Source organism: Felis catus, chromosome A1, assembly GCF_018350175.1.
Source record: "Felis catus isolate Fca126 chromosome A1, F.catus_Fca126_mat1.0, whole genome shotgun sequence".
In the NCBI taxonomy this organism is placed as follows: domain Eukaryota; kingdom Metazoa; phylum Chordata; class Mammalia; order Carnivora; family Felidae; genus Felis; species Felis catus.
Genome location: NC_058368.1, coordinates 8,826,670 through 8,839,706, shown reverse-complemented (window position 1 = coordinate 8,839,706; position 13,037 = coordinate 8,826,670). Strand labels below are relative to the sequence as shown.

The following is a 13,037-nucleotide window of genomic DNA, read 5'->3' as shown; positions in this document are numbered from 1 at the left end:
ACTGAGTTGTACTAATTGCTTTGTACTCGTTGGGCCTTTATTATCTGTAAGCCCTACACCATTGCAAGTTTGTGCGATGTTATAATCTAGATAAGGGATCTGAGCATGTAAAAATACAAAAGGATATTCAAACATATTTATGAAATAAATATTTTCAGAACTTGGGACAAGAGCCTCTACTGTAGTTTTGTTTTTTGTTTTGTTTTGTTTTGTTTTAACATACATTTACAAACCAATGTGCAAATAACCTTAAACTAACAGTAGAAGGGCTCTTGGGTGGCTCAGTTGGTTAAGCGACTGACATCAGCTCAGGTCATGATCTCACGAGTTTGAGCCTCGCATCAGGCTCTGTGCTGATGGCTCAGAGCCTGGAACGTGCCTGAGATTCTGTGTTTCCCCCTCTCTCTCCCCTACCCCTGCTCCTGCTCTCTCTCAAAAATAAATAAACATTTAAAAAATTTTTTTGAAAAAGTAAATTTAAACTGACAAAGTAGAAACCATGTGCCTAAGTCAATGTTACAATGTTCAATTTTATTATTTCTGTTCATCTTCCTGAAAGTTGGACTTCCTGACCCATCTCCCACTCACAATCACCCCCGTCCGACCCAAGTCTTCTGCTCAAACTTGGCTCCCTTGTCCCCGTCAGTGCCACTTTCCTTCTTCTGCCTGATTCTACCACTGAGAGGGAATTTTCTCCCTCTCTGTGCCATCATGTCATTCTGTATCCTTGCTCTTGCTAATGACATTCTGCTTCACGTGATGATAATTGTTCTTCTCTGTCTTCCCCCCAAATATCACGGCCCCCTTGCTGTGCCTCACTCGCGTTCATACCCACAACACCTGCCCGGAGAACAGGTCCCAGAGACATTTCCTGAGGGATGTGGGATGGGACCTCGAAGGAGTCAAGCTAAGCAAAGGTGGCTTCCTGGCAGAGGCATTTTGGTATTTTGTGGAGTTTGAAAGCCATGGGGCCATTTGCAGGAGGTTGACGAGATAAAAATTGTATCACTGTCTCACTGTTTATTTCAAAAGAAAACCATGAAAAATGCTCATGAAAGAGCCTCTTACAGATTGTCAAGGCAACCATCTGTTTATTTTGGTTCCACCGTCTCTGCCCCTCCTTTTCCCATGCATTGAAAATATGAGCCTTTGCACTGGATTATAGCAAAGGGGATGGCCAGGAAAATGCGCGTAGCTTTTACTGAACACAATCCATCTAGAGATTTTAATGCGGTGAGAATGGGCTGGAAAGGGAAAATACAAAACAGAAACCTTTAACTTTATTATTCTTTTTTCTGTTAAATCAGTGAGGGGGATGACTCCAAGCGAGGCATCCTCCTTTAAGTTTCTGCGTTATATTCAGAAGCAGTGACAACGCTCCTAAAAGCAGTGAAATCCAAAATGATCTCTACTAGCTGGATACAGAGGTTGGACACGAGCGGAGAACTGGTGGGTAGTAGCAGATAGAGAGATAGATAGTAGCTGGCGAAGCTCCAAAGCACATCTGATTATTTGACATACATTAGATGAGAAGGCTGATCACAGTGGACATTGAGCTGAACCAACAATGTAACAGCCATTATTAAAAAAACGGGTGAAAGAAACTGGACACTGGAGTGGTGTCTGTGACCCATCTAGTATCCATTCCAGCCCCCTGATTCTCTAATCCGCCTTACTATACTGCGGGGAAGCAGCAATCTCCCCAAGAACAGACTGGGATCATTGCATAAAGGGGAGTAATGTGTCACTGCTCTCAGCATACGGCCTCTTACCTTTGGTAAGACTGGTCCCCTATCCTTCAGCCAGGTTGAGTTTCTCAGGGAAACCTCTGTTTCTCCTTTGTAGCATTTCTCATCAGGGAAATTCAATAGTTATGCGATCTGTTACATGTCTGTCTTCCTACTAGGTCATTAACTTCATGAGAACAGTGACCGCATCTGCCCGTAAAGATACGGCTGTATCCTTATCACTTAGCACAGTGCCAGATACACAGTAAGTACCATTAAATGTTGAAATAAATACAAGATTGAGTGGATTTACCCTAGTTAAGCTGAAGAACTTCAGGATACAGAGACGTTGCTAATATGCAATAACACAACTGTTGCTCTAACATTTGGAAGGTGTTTAAAACCTCTGAGAAACAGTAATCCTTGAGCCCATTTGTGCAGACATCGTCAGGCAAAGATGGAAAAACTGCTCTGACATGCACTTGAACTCTTCTTTTGCTTTGGCGCTCTGAGAAGTACAAGATTTTAAGGGTGCGGCTTTCCATTATTACTTTCACAGGATAAGAGCGGAAGAAAGATGTCACAGCCACTTTACCATCTTTCTTCTTTATCCCACTGATGATAAGACCCTGGCCACTTATCTGTGTGTGTCTATCACCAAATAACACCGTTAGCAATGCTTGCTTTAGATTGCCCCATGGCCTCAAACCAATGATACCACATAACTTTTATTCCGCACCATATACCCAGATTCCCGAATTCGCTGCCACTTCAGGGAAGGAAATGTTAGGTGTCCCCCTACTAGTGATTACATCTGGTGTTTACAAAGAGCCTACGCTTACAGTGAAGGTGGCCACGGTTCTTTGCAAATAGTGTAATGAACCGTAATCTCACACATAATCCAGTGGCAAATCTTGTTTGCTATACCTTAAAAGTAGATCAGTCATGTGACCACCTCCTACACTTCTAAGTATCCTGGTCTAGGCTGCCAACATATTTCACTTGGATCATGGCAACAGCCTCCCAATTGGCATTCCTGTATCTATTGTTGCCCCTTCTTCCAGTCTGTTCTCAACAAATTAGACTAAAAGAAATATCAGAAATAAAAGTCATAGTATGTCTCCTCTCTATCCTCTGTCCTCCAAATACTTCTGTTCTTACTCAGAATGAAAGCCAAAGTCTTCTCAATGGCCCTTCGTGGCCCTTCTCTTACCTCTCTGATCTTATTATGTAGCCCTCTCCCCATCAGCTACCATACTCCAGCCATGCTGGCCTCCCTGCTGTATTTTCCCATGCTGGGCATTTTGTCCCCGTTGATCCTTCTGCCTGGAAAACCATTTCCCCAGATAGCCACACCTTGTTCCCTAACCACTGTCGCCATGTTGGTAAGCCCTTTCTTAACTACCTATGTACATTCACAACACAGCCTCACCTACCCCAGGACTCCCTATGCTCTTTTTCCTGATTTTTTTCTTCTCCAAGGTGCTTACCACAACATGCTTATTGGTTCGTTTATCTCCTTCTACTAGAACGTGCTCCCAGTTAGGTTGGGATTTTGATATCCTGTCACTGTTGCACTCGCCACTTTGAGCAGTACAGAGTACTACTGAATAAATATTTATTGGGTTAACGCATAAATGGTTAAAGGCCAAAAACGCACTCACGTCAAAGAGAGAAGAGGTAAAAAGTACAAATAAATATCTTTAGGAAAAGCAAGGGGGTATGTTCTACCAATACAATAAAGATATAGAAAGGGGAGACAGAAGAAAGACAACAGAATCTGCCTATGGCCACATCTCCAAATGGTTCTTCAAAATGGACAAGGCATAACAAGAAGAACAGAATACGTAAAGACCGCCTTCTCAGCCTAACTTAAGAATACAGAGCCAAGTGTAGCCTAAAGGGAAGACACCTGAAGGTATGTGCGATCTGAAGCGGCAGTCTTTGCAGTGAAGCAAGGCTGGGGAAGCAGAAAGGCACAAAGGAGAGAAGGGCGCTACGGAAACTGGGTGTTGAAGGGGAAGAGAAATTTAAGGGGAAATTCAGGGCCCTGCAAGATGAAGAGTGTTCAGCAACCAGAGACACAAATCCCTGGCTCCACTCGCTCCCCGCAAACCATGAAAGAATCCAGACTTTGCTACACTGACGGAAGAAGGCACTAGACCGGTCATCTTGAAAAGCAGCCCAATATGACAAAAATGAACAGAAAGCAATGAATAAGCAAATACAAAGATCTCACAAATGATCATAATAGCGATCCTTACTACACCTTCACTAGATGGAACTAGAAGGTATTATGCTGAGTGAAATAAGTCAGTCCGAGGAAGACAGATACCATACGGTTTCAGTCATATGTGGATCTTGAGAAATTTAACAGAAGACCATGTAGGAAGGGAAGGGGGGAAAAAGCTACAAATAGAGAGGGAGGGAGGCAAACCATAAAAGACTCTCAAATACAGAGAACAAACTGAGGGTGGGGGGTGGAGGAGAGGGGAGGAGAATGGATGATGGGCATTGAGGAGGGCACTTGTTGGGATGAGCGCTGGGTGTTGTATGTAAGCGATGAACCACGGGAATCTACCCCAAAAACCAAGAGCGCACTTTACACACTGTGTATCAGCCAACTTGACAATAAATTATATTAAAAAAAAAAATGTCCTCCAAGAAAGCAGCCACGAAACAGAAGAAATCTATAAAAGAACACTCAAAGCTGTATTAAATATCCAAAAAATAGTATTTGGAAACATGAAAGAAAAGATTTTGAACGAGAAATACATGCCCTAAGAACATAAATGGACAAAGAACAGGAAATAATAAAAAGACAGTGAATTTCAAAACGGAAGAAAAGATAATTATTTCAGAAATGAAGATTAAGTTACACGGTGCTCAAGATAAGAAAAAGTAAAATGAAAATTTAACAAGAAATATTTCAAGAAGTAGAAAAACTAAGAAAAGAAAAATGAGAAAAGAAAAGAAGTAAAGTGGGTCATAGAGAAAATACTGAAATGGAAAACAGATCATGAAGAATTAAGACTCACAGTATGAGACTCCTTGAAGAGGGAAAACAAAACAATGGAACAGGTCTAATACTTTAACATTGTAGTGTAAGAAAATTTTCCAGAGAATCGAATCTTCATATTGAAAGGGGCCACTGGGTCCTGGGAAAACGAGCCCAGATTTAGCAGTTCTAAGCTGTATCCTATTAAACCTGTTACAATTTAGAGATTAAAAAAAAAAAAAAAAATCAAGACCTCTAGGTAAAAAGATGACCCAATTACAAGGGCAGAAGTATAAATAAATAAATATTCAAAGCAAGACAACAATAGAATAGCACTTAAAAATAAATAAACAGAAACATCTTAATTAAAAAAATATATGAGGGGCGCCTGGGTGGCTCAGTCGGTTAAGTGTCCAACTTCGGCTCAGGTCATGATCTCATGGTTTGTGAGTTCGAGCCCTGTGTCCGTCGGGCTCTGGGCTGACAGCTCGGAGCCTGGAGCCTGCTATGGATTCTGTGTCTCCCTCTCTCTCTGCCCCTCCCCCGCTCATGTTCTGTATCTCTCTGTCTCAAAAATAAATATAAACATCAAAAAAAAATTTTATTCAAAATATATATATATGAAACAAGGATTTTCTACAAATTTGAAATCAAAGCTATAGGATAACATGGAAACACACAGGGCATGCATCTTTCTTTAGGAACAGCCTAGAGTTGAGCTTCATTGGACTAAGAGGTAATTGGAAAATTTTAGCAGAAGGACTGATGTGAGCATTTATAAAGTGGATTGTAGATCTAAGTCAAAAACAAAGGAGACAATGAGGGTGGAAGACGGGTATACAAATGCTATACAAATAGAAATACAAATAACAAATAGAAATAATGCAACTAAAAACTGGTAAGGGGCAGAAGAGAGAATAAAAAAGGTAAAAGAAGCTCATTGGTTGCCAGGCAGAAAATAGGTGGGAGTTAAGGATCTAATTTTAAATTGGCAAACCAGATGGTCAAAGGGTAACTAAGAAAACAAGGAAGGTGTAAGTACAAAGGTAACAGCTAGAACAAAAATACAATGTCCCTAAATTCTGTTCGTTACAATGAAAGAACCGGCAACATGAATAGACTTTGAGGGTGTTAGGCTAAGGGAAATAAGTCAGACAGAAACAGACAAATATTGTATGATTTCACTTATATGTGGAATCTGTAACACAAAACAAAATAGAAACAGACTCAGAGATACAGGAAACAAATGGGGGGTTACCACAGGGTGGAGGGGGTTGGATGTGCACAAAATAGGTGACGGGGATTAAGAGGTGCAAACTTCCACTCATAAAATAAGTAAGTCATGGGGATGCAATGTGTGGCATATGAAATATAGTCAGTAATATTATAATAAGTTTTTATGATTATAGATGGCAACTAAACTTACCGTGGAGGCCATAAATTAAATTCAAGGGCAAATAATACACATCTTTAGAAAAAGAAACACAGACTAAATAACATAATACATGCAATTATAAAACATGATAGAAATGAGATCTAACATATCAACCGTATCAATAAGTGTAACGGACTAAATTTACCAATCAAAAGCAAAAAGATCCTCAATTTTGTTCACAATGGAAGGCCCAGTTATATGCTATCTCCATTAAATATATAAAAAAAGATTTAAAAAACAAAATACAAATGGATGGGTAAAGGTATTTCAGGAAAATGGAAACATTAAGAAAGCAGCAGTAGCAGCCCTGATTCAAGCCTAAAAGTGTTAAACACAACAAAGAAGGGCACCTTTTATTGTTGAAAGCCAAATCTCCAATGAAGATATAATACTTATGAATATCTATGCTCCAATAAAATTTATGTCCGAGGTTTACCACTCTTAATTCAAGACAGATTAAATGGACAAACAAAACAAAACATAATCAGCTAGGTAGGTCTTATGGATATATATTGAACTGTATATTTTGATAATATAAGTGAACACACCTTTTTTATCAAGGGCTTTTGAACCATTCATAAAAACTGGTCACAAAGAAAATGTCAGTAGGTTCCATGAATTAAAAATATGATGAACAAAACTGATCACAATGCAGTAATAGTAGGGGCGCCTGGGTGGCGCAGTCGGTTAAGCGTCCGACTTCAACCAGGTCACGATCTCGCGGTCCGTGAGTTTGAGCCCCGCGTCGGGCTCTGGGCTGATGGCTCAGAGCCTGGAGCCTGTTTCCAATTCTGTGTCTCCCTCTCTCTCTGCCTCTCCCCCGTTCATGCTCTGTCTCTCTCTGTCCCAAAAATAAATAAACGTTGAAAAAAAAATTAAAAAACAAAAAACAAAAAAAAAACAATGCAGTAATAGTAGAAATTATTAACTAATGAAAGGAAAATAGAAATCCTTAACCAAACCAAAACCAAAACGGTCATCCACCTGAAAAATTTAAAAAGCCTCCTCCTACGTGACAACTCTTGGGTAACAGTAAAGACATAAAGTGAAATCAAAGGATTTTTTTTTTAAGCCACTAAAACAAAATACAAAAACACTAACACATGGGATACATTTAAAGCAGTTTTTGGAGAAAAACTCATAGCAGGAGATGCTTTCATAAGTAATAAATAAAAGGATGTAAATGAATGACTCAAATACTTAGCTGAAAAAAAAACAAACCTAGCAAACAACAACAAAGTAGACTGAAAGAAAGCACTAAGAAGAAAATGATAAAGACACAAGCAGAAATTAATGAAATACAGAATAGGAAACCAGTAGACTTAATTGAAAAAAGTTAACAAAATAGCAAACCACTAGCTAACTTAATAAAAAAGAGGGAAAGCACAAATAAAATAAGGAATGACAAAAAGTGAATGGAAAAAAGAATTAAACGTCTTAAGAGGCTTTGTTTGCCCACCTCTATACAAATAAATTTGAAATCTTACATTAAATTGATAATTTTCTAAAGAAACATAGATTACCAAAATTGAGCCTAAGAGAGGGAAAATATTTAAACGCACCAAATTTCCACAGAGGATACAGACACAATTATTATTTTTTCAAATGTTTATTTATTTTTGAGACAGAGCAAGTGAGTGGAGGAGGGACAGAGAGAGGGAGACAGAGAATCTCAAGCAGGCTCCACCCTGTAGGTGCAGAACCTGACATGAGGCTTTAACTCACCAACTGTGAGATCATGACCTGAGCCAAAATCAAGAGTCGGATGCTTAACGGCCTTGAGCCACCCAAGTGCCCCTACAGAGCAATTATTAAAGATAGCACACAAAAAAAGCATCAGGCCCATGAGCGTCTACCAAACCCGCAATAATCAAATATTCTAGTGCTCTGTAAATTGCTCTGGAGCATGAAGATTATGGCAGGCAGAATACTGCCTCTCTCCCCACAAAAGATGTCTGTATCTAAATCCCCAGTACCTATGACTATGCCATATACATGGCAAAGAGGAATTAAGGTTGTAAGTAGAAATAAAATCTGCTAATCAGCTGGCCTTGAAGTAGGGAGATTATCCTGGATTATGGGAAGGGCCAATGTAATTACAAGAGTCCTTAAATGTGGAAGAGGGAGACAGGACAGTCAGCAACAGGGAGATGGGATAAAAGAAAAACTAGATCCCTATTGGCTTTGGAAATGGAAGGAAGCCATGAACCAAGGAACATGAGTGGCCTCGAGAAGCAGGCAAAGGCAGCAAAACAGATCTTCCCTGAGAGCCTCCAGAAATGAATGCAGCCTGCCAATATCTCAGTTTTAGGTCATTGAGACTCACTTTGGACTTTTGACCTCAAGACCTGTTAGATACTAAATTTGTACTGTTTTAAGCCACTAAGTTTGTGATGATTACAGCAGTAAATAGAAAACTAGTATAAAATACTAATATAAAAATAAAGGAAAACTTCCTTATTCTTTTAATAAATTGAGTATACCCCAATTTTGATACCTAAGCCTGATGAAGACTCTCTCAAAAAAGTAGAAGAAAAAGAAAGCTGCAGACCATTGTCACTCATGAATATTGATGCAAAAAGATGAGCTAAAATATCAGCAAACAGAATCTAATACCACATAAAGAAAATAACATACCATGACGAATTGGGATCTACTCTAGTAATTTAATGTAGTTTTTATATTAGTAAATCCATATTGATAGATCTCAGGAAAAAAAATATGGTTATCTCCATAGATGTTCAAAATGCCTTGGACAAAAATTCAATACCCATTCCAAGTAGCAGCACTCAAGAAAACAGGAATTGAAGGACACTTTCTTAATGTGTTAAAACACCTTAAGATGATAAAAAATATATATATTAGTCCTAAAGCTATTATTTTACTTAAATGTGGAAACACAACAAGAATTTCCATACAAATCAGGAACAAGGCAAAAATGTGTACCTCCACGACTATTCAACACTGTCCTAATGGTATTAGCCAATGCAATTAGAGACGATAAAATAATCAGAGGCAAAATATTTGGTAAAGAAGTAAAACCGTCTCTGTCTTTACCGACACAACAGTATAACTGGAAAGCTCTAGAACATCGATGGTCAATGATAAAACGGACTCAAACAGTATAAGAATTCAGTAAGGTGGCAAGATACAAAATTAACAGACAAGTCCATATAGCTTTCCTATACACAAACACTATCTAGAGAAAATATGAAAGAGAAACCCCAATCTACATTGGCAACAAAGAAGATCAAATACACAGGAATAAATTTATCAAATCATATGTAAAACTTATATGAGGAAAACTTAAAATTACTCTAGGAAGACATAAAAATAAACAAATGGAGAGAATCTCATGTGATTCAAAGGGTGTTTCAGCATCGGAAGGATGTCAGCTCTCACTTGGTTAATTGATGCAATCCCATTAAAAATACCAACAAGCCTTTGTTTTATGGAGTTAGACACATTGGTACAAAGATTATTTGGCAAAACAAACATGCAAGGATACCCAGAAAAATACTAAAAAAAGGAAATCTGCTCCGGGGGACTAGACATATCAGACATTAAAACATACTACAAAGCTTCTATAATTAAACAGTGTGGCACTACCATAGGACTAGACCATAGATCATAGACCAGTGGAACAGAATGGAAACCCCAGAAATAGACCTAAGGATGTATAGAAATTTAATGGATGATAAAGATGACATCTCAAATCATTGGGACAATGATAGACTTTTAATAAAGGAGGCTGGGTAGCCATTTTGAAAAAGATACAATTAGATCTATACCTCATGTCATACCCAAGAATAAACTTCAAATGTATCAGAGGTCTAAATTTAAAAGAAAGATCAAGCATGCAAGTTCTGAAAGAAAAAAAAAAAAAAAGAGTGGGTTTCTCTATAACAGTAGTGTGGGAGAGTCTTTCTAACCATGATTAAATTTACAGAGAAAATAAAATAATAAGTTTGCATGAATTTTTTTTATAAGTTTGAGTGGTAAAAACTACCATAGACATAGTCAAAAAACAGTAACAAACCAGAAGAAAACATTTGTGCATGTGTCACAGATAAGGGGTTAATATCCCCAGTATGCAAAGAACGCTTCGAAAATGCAAAACCAAAGGCCAAAAACCCAAAAGGAAAACAGGAAGTCAATGATTTCTGAAGAGTAAAAAACAGCCCTTAAACATATGCAAATTGTTCCAAGTTTCTCATAATCAGAGAAGTGCAAACTAACACAATATTTTTATTTCTCATCTATTGGGTTGGTTCACATGAAAACTATCATGGCATATGTGATTGGCAAAGCTTTGGGAAGTACTCTCCTATGGGGCTGGTGGGAATGCAAACTGGTGCAAATATTTTATTTTTTCATTTATTTAAAAAATTTTTGATGTTTATTTCGTTTTGAGAGAGAGAGAGAGAGAGTGAGCACAAGCAGGGAAGGGACAGAGAGAGGGAGACACAGAATCTTAAGCAGACTCCAGGCTCTGAGCTGTCAGCACTGAGCCTGACGTGGGACTCGAACCCACAAACCATGAGATCATGACCTGAGCTGAAGTTGGATGCTTAACCAACTGAGCTACCCAGGTGCCCCATGGTGCAAATATTTTATAGGAGGACTTGGTAAAACCTAGCAAAACTGTATACGTTCTTATTTTTTGACCTAGAAATTGTACATCTGGGATTTTACTTTGAAGATACATTTCTAACAATACACTGCGTTCATTATAGCATTGTTTGTAGTTGAAAGATATTAAAAAATAAGCTAAATGCCCATATGTAGGAAAGTCATTTCATAAATTATGATACATTCACACAAGGGAGTTCTGTACAATTATTTTTTTATAAAAGGAATGAAGATTTATATAAATTTATTTGGAATACATTGCTAAATGAAGAAAAAAAAACCAACAAGGAGCAAGAGTATCTATACTGGTAGTGTGCTCTCTTCCAGGTAAGAAAGAACAAAAGGAAACAAACCTGTACCTGTTCTTTGGTAACAAGAAGAATGGACCGGAAACTCATCTCACCCCTCCCAGGGCACTGATGGGAATGAAGTAGACAGAATGAGGAAAAGGAATGGGATAGGAGGAAGAAAGGGAGAGTGACACTTCTCTCCAAGTATACTTTCTCACGTATTCTCTTCAAGCCATGTCAATACACCACACACTCATTAAAGCAAAGAAATAATTGAAACCAACTGGGATGCATAGGCAATTCACAATGGAATACAAACAATGAGCCTGGTTTCTCTTTTGTTTTGTTTGTTGGTTTGTTTTTTGTTTTTGTTTTTTTTCCAAATGAGTAACATACCCACACTGAAGCAAAGGGAGAAGAAGAAAATATAGTAACTGGTAAACAGTATCTTGACTATATAGTAAAAGGCTAAAGACAGCACTGTACAGAAGTGGGTGAATAACTGAAACTATTTATACTAGGAAAGGGCAAAAAAAGTAAATATACTGTACAAAATGAGAGCCATGTTTGTCCTTGTTGGGGGCAGGCCAGAATAAACTCTAGGGTGTTGGGCTGGAATTGGAGGTCTCAGAACTAACTCATGCCTTCAAATATATGTAAGTACACAGATACACACATATAGATACTTGATAAATGACTTTGATTTCATTGCAAACAAGTGAGCAAAGGATGGACTTTTGAGGGGGGATGGTGTTCTGTTGTTGTTGTTTGTTTGTTTTGGTTTTGGTTTTTTTTTTTTTTTTAATTTTTTTTTTTCAACGTTTATTTATTTTTGGGACAGAGAGAGACAGAACATGAGCGGGGGAGGGGCAGAGAGAGAGGGAGACACAGAATCGGAAAGAGGCTCCAGGCTCTGAGCCATCAGCCCAGAGCCCGACGCGGGGCTTGAACTCACGGACCGCGAGATCGTGACCTGGCTGAAGTCGGACGCTTAACCGACTGCGCCACCCAGGCGCCCCTGGTTTTGGTTTTTTATCAAGACATACAAAGGTACAAACAATACAGAAAAATGATAAATTTGACTCCCATTAAAACTAGAAATTTGAAGGGTATCTGGGTGGCTCAGTCAGACGCTTAGGCGTCCGACTCCGGCTCAGGTCATGATCTCACATTCATGGATTCTAGCCCAGCATCAGGCTCTGTGCTGACAGCTCAGAGCCTGGAGCCTGCTTTAGAGTCTGTGTCTCCCTCTCTCTCTGCCCCTCCCCCAACTTGCACTCTGTCTCTCTTCAGCTCTCAAAAAATAAAATCAAACATAAAAAAAAAACCCTTTAAAAAAACTGAGAAATTTGATTCATCAAAAGAAACTGAAAACAAAATGATAATAAAGTCGGAAGCTGAAGAAAATTATTGTAATACATATAAACCAGGAATGATTGGTATTCAGAACACATAAAACTTCCATCTAATCGGTAAGAATAAGACAAATAACACAATAGAAAACAGAACAAAGAATGTGAAGAGGAAATTCAAATGATCAATAAACATAAAGAATAGACTCCACAAATAATTACTGAATGCAAATAAAAAAATAAATATCAAAAGCAACAATTCACACCAACAGACTGACAAAAACTCAGGTCTGATAAGATCTCTGTTGGTCAGCGTGCGGAATAAAGGGACCCCTCATCGTAGCTGGTAGAAAACAACCACTTCGGAGAGCAATGCAGCTATGTAAGAGAGCTGAAGATACATACACATCGTGACTCAGTCTTTTCACTTCCAAATATATATACCTTAGAAAGTTTGCACATATACATAAGTTGGTATGCTCCAGAACGTTCAGTTCATTCTCAATAGTGAAAAATGAAAACAATCTTTTCATTAAATACTTGATCTCTAAATCATGGTATTCCACACAGTGGAATGCCATACAACAGAGAAAACAGATGAGT

General features: G+C 38.4%; 1 protein-coding gene and 1 long non-coding RNA gene across 3 annotated transcripts in view; one reads left to right on the top strand and one right to left on the bottom strand.

Moving 5' to 3' along the window:
- Positions 1 to 13,037, bottom strand: part of MTUS2 (microtubule associated scaffold protein 2) — a 394,139-nt gene that overhangs the window by 76,874 nt on the left and 304,228 nt on the right. The gene's annotated exons all lie outside the window — the stretch shown is intronic.
- On the top strand, positions 1,770 to 11,640 carry LOC109496695. Its single transcript, XR_002152934.3, has 2 exons — positions 1,770 to 1,992; positions 11,120 to 11,640. It is a non-coding gene; the product is annotated as an uncharacterized LOC109496695 (long non-coding RNA).